Here is a 4,835-nt window from a genome sequence, read left to right on the forward strand (position 1 = left end):
TTTCTATTATCTCAATAATAAGTAGTGTCTAATGACAATGTCAATTGTTTATGTGAACAGTCAAGTGAATCAAGTGAAATGGTAGCTGTAGTTTGACAAAGTTCACGTTGAAAATGATGATACAAAACAATGGTTGTAGTTTAAGATGGTAAGTACATACAATATGGTATAATGAGATTTAATTAACCTTTTTTCTATCTCCCCCCTTTGCACCCCCAAAGGAAAAGTCCCCCTTTCATGTGCCAAGAAGGCAAGGAGATCACAAAATGTACCTAATGTGTCATGTTTGAATGAAATTTTTGGAGTAAAATGACACTAGATATGGACAAGAGATCATGCTCTGATATGAACTGAAATGAAACTTTCTTCTAACTAAAAATAATCTTAATATCACATGAAAAAAGTGATTTTCAATAGCCAAATAACAAGAAATCGTACTACCAAGAAATGATCCAAAAGCCATAGCCATGCCATAGCAATATCTCACATTAATATGATTCTCATGGGACAAGGAAGCCATAGCTGACAACAAGAAAGAACTATAGAATGGAAAGTGGCATGAGTACTCACCCTCATGCTAGGTGGTAATGAGTATGCACCCTCATAAATTCTAGGAGATCCAAGGTTGATCCTCAAAGAAGAGTACAAATATTGAGCAAAAGACATGCACAATTTTCATTTCCTACCTTTCATACTTAACCCTAATTTCTTAGAGCTAAGGGAAAAACTAGACTTAAAACTTCATGACATGGTTAGGGAGAGAGAGAGACAGAAAGAGAGAGAGAGAGAGAGAGAGAGAGAGAGAGAGAGAGAGAGAGAGAGAGAGAGAGAGAGAGAGAGAGAGAGAGAGAGAGAGAGAGAGAGAGTGTGTGTGTGTGTGTGTGTGTGTGTGTGTGTGTGTGATACATGGTTTGCATCTTCGTACCTAGAATTTTGGACATATGCCCATTGTAGTGATTCTACCTAGAAATGAAGACATTTTGTCTTTTTTGTATGGTAGTAGTGTTGGATTCTCTAAATTCCACCATGGTCAATGCCTTTTGTGCTAAGTCAAATCAAATAACATAATAAAATTGTCAAGCATCCTATCGTACAAGTCTTGCTAAATCATGCACACCAAGTCAGCACATTTTCACCTCCAAATACTCATCATATGTCATTGTTTACCAACTTTGGCTTGCACAAAAAGAAATACTAAGTGTGCTTTAAGAATTCTTGTAGAGAACAAAAGCAAAGCTTAAGATGCTCAAGCATAGCACAGCTTGTTATCCCAACATGCACAGAATCATTAGAATACATCATCATTTCATTGCACAGCAAAGATCACTAAAAACTCATTTTTTGTGTAACAATTGTGGTGTGTTGTATTTTTGTGTGCACCTAGTCATTAACACTTTTGAAAACACGTTTTGGAGCAAGTTAAGGGTTTGGATTCAACAATCTACGCCTATGTCATGATTGGCAAATGTACTAAAATCTTTGCCAAAAGTTTAGCTTTGTAATTGTGGTGTTACATTTCAACAATCATGAAACATTAGTTAAGCCACTCAATTAGTGGGGCATGGTTTTGGAATCGCTGGAACTGCAAACTGCCCTTAGGGGATACTTTATCCTATTGTCTCATTATATGGCCAATTACAATTGGTATCCCTCGATCACCTTTGCAATGCATCTACTTGTTATAAATATTCTTGACAAGAGACTTTCCTAGGTATTTGGTTTTTGTTTAACAAACTCGAGATTTTCTAGATCAAATCCCCCTTATGATGCAAGCCCTATTTTACTTCTACATCTTGTTTTTGCAATTCTTTGGCAAAACAGGACCTATACACACACACATAAAATGTGGATGGCACCATAGATGAAAACTGATACAAAAAAAAAAAGGGTTAATCGTATTTAGCTTAAGCCTATTATGTAGTCTATTTTCTTACTTCCATCATTTATCACAAATATTCCAAACTCATCCTTCCCTCCCTATCAATTTCATCGACCCTCATTTTGATCAATCATGTTTATCTCGTGGCAAGAAGATCAACTTTATAATGATCTTGATGGCAGTTCATGTGTGATGATGACGATGTCAATTGTTAATGTGAACAATCCAATGAATCGAGTGAAAGAGTACAAATATTGTGCAAGAGATATGAACCGATACTCCTTTCCTACCTTCCATACTTGACCCTGATTTCTTAGAGCTAAGGGAAAAACTAGCTTCATGACAGTGTTTCCTCAAATGTGTGTGCATGTGTGTTCGTGCACGCATGTGCACATGCGTGTGCATGTGTGCACATGCGTATGAAACATGGCTTGCATCTTGTACTTAGAATGTTGGCCATATGCCCATTGTAATGATTCTACCTATATATGGAGACATTTGGTCTTTTTTGTATGGTAGTATTGTTGAATTCTCCAAATTCCACCATGATCAAAACCTTTTGTACTAGGCCAAATTTTATAACCTAATAAAATTTCCAACCATCCTATCATAGTACAAGTCTTGCTAAATCTTGCATACTAGGTTAGTACATGTTCACCTCCAAATGCTCATTATATGTGATTGTTTACCAACTCTAGGTTGCACAAAGATAAATATTAAGTGTGCTTTAAGAATGCTTGTAGAGAACACAATCAAATCTTAAGAGTGCTAAAGCATGGCATGGCTTGCTGTCCTAAGATGCACACAAATGCATCAAAATGCAATATCATTTCATCGCAACAAAGACTGCTACAACTCATTTTTCGTGCAACAATCATGGTGAATTGTGTTTTTATGTGTAGCTACACATTAACACTTTTGAAAATAATCTTTGGAGCTAGTTAAGAGTTTTGACTTAATCATTCATTCCTACATCATGATTGGCAAATGTACTACAATCCTTGTCATGAAAAGTTAAGCCACTCAAGTAGTAGCACATGGTTTGTGAAACTATTGTAACGGCAAATTGCCCTAAGGGGATATTTGATCCTATTCTCTCATTGTATGACCAATTACAATCTGTACCCCTCCATCTCCTTTGCAATTATTCTATTTGTTATAAATATTCTTGACAAGAGACTTTCCTAGACATGTGGTTTTTGTTTAACAAACTTGAGATTTTCTAGATCCAAACCCCTTTATGATGCAAGCCCTATTTTACTTCTACATCTAGCTTTTGCAATTCTTTGGCATAACAAGACCAATGTATGTATATGTGTATACACTCACACAACGTGGATAGCAACATAAATGAAAATGATAAAGAAAATAGAGTAAATGTATTTATCTTAAGGCTATTATGTAGCCTATTGAGTTCTTGCTTCCCATCATTTAGTACAAATAGTCAGAAGTCATCATTCACTGTCTATTAATTTCATCAACCCTCATTTTGATCAATGGCGTTATCTCGTTGTGAGATGATCAACCTTTATGTGATCTTGATTATGACGACATCAATTGTTGATGTGAAAATCGAGTGAATTGAGTGAAATGGTAGTTGTAGTACAATGAAATTAACGTCGAAAATGATGTTACAAAATGGTGGCTGCAGTTTGAGATGGTAAGAATATTATATATAGTGTAATAATTTTTAATTAACCTTTATTATATCTCCCCCCTCAAAAATCCCCATTCATGTGCATAAGGGCTGGGATATCACATACTCTACCTAATGTATCATGTTTGGATGAAATTTTTGAACTAAAATGATACTAGATATGAACTAAAGACCATGCTTTGATAGGAACTAAAATGAACTTTGTTTCTAACTAAAAATAATCCTTAAAACCACATAAAAAAGACAATTTTCCATGGCCAAATAGCAAAAAATCATACTATCAAGAAATGGTCCAAAAGCCATAGCCATGCCATAGCAATATTTCACATTATCACAATTATCATGGCACAAGGAAGGCATAGCTGAAAACAAGAAAGAGCTATACAATGGAAAGTGGCATGAATATTCACCCTCATGCTAGGTGGTCATGAGGATGCACCCTTATTATGCAAGAGATATGCACAACGCTCATTTCCTACCTTTTATACCTAACCCTGATTTCTTAGAGCTAAGGGAAAAACTAGACCAAAAGATTAATGACATAGTGTTTCCTTGTGTGTGTGTGTGCATGTGTGTGTGTGTGTGTGTGTGTGTGTGTGTGTGTGTGTGTGTGTGTGTGTGTGTGTGTGTGTGTAAATGTCCGTGTGCCTGCGCACACGCGCACACGCGCACGCGTGTGCGCGCGCGTGGCCGTGGGCGTGGGCGTGGGCGTGGGCGCGCGCGCGCGCGCGCGCGTGTGTGTGTGTGTGTGTGTGTGTGTGTGTGTGTGTGTGTGTGTGTGTGTGTGTGTGTGTGTGTGTGTGTGTGTGTGTGTGTGTGTGTGTGTGTGTGTGTGAGAAAGAGATACATGGCCTGCAACTTGACACTTAGAATTTTGGCCATATACCCATTGTAATTATTCTACCTAGAGACGTTTTGTCTTTTTTGTACGATACTGGTGTTGCATTCTCCAAATTCCAGCATAATCAAAGCCTTTAGTGGTAGGTCAACTCATATAACCTAATTAAATTGGTAGGCATCTTATCATGGCACAAGTCTTGCCAAATCTTGCACACTAGGTCAATACATGTTCACCTCCAAATACTCATCATACTTAATTGTTTGCCAACTCTACTTTGCACAAAAAGAAATATTAAGTGTACTTTAAGCATGCTTGTAGATAACATAAGAAAATCTTAAGAGTGCTCAAGTAGCATGGCTGGCTATCCCAAGATGCACAAAATCATCAAAATGCAATATCATTTCACTGCAGCAAAGACCCGTATAGCTCCTTTTTTGTGGAATAATCATGGTGAGTTG

Source organism: Lygodium microphyllum, chromosome 28 (genome assembly GCF_053477565.2).
Source record: "Lygodium microphyllum isolate KBCC chromosome 28, Lygodium_microphyllum_v1.1.10, whole genome shotgun sequence".
In the NCBI taxonomy this organism is placed as follows: Eukaryota; Viridiplantae; Streptophyta; class Polypodiopsida; order Schizaeales; family Lygodiaceae; genus Lygodium; species Lygodium microphyllum.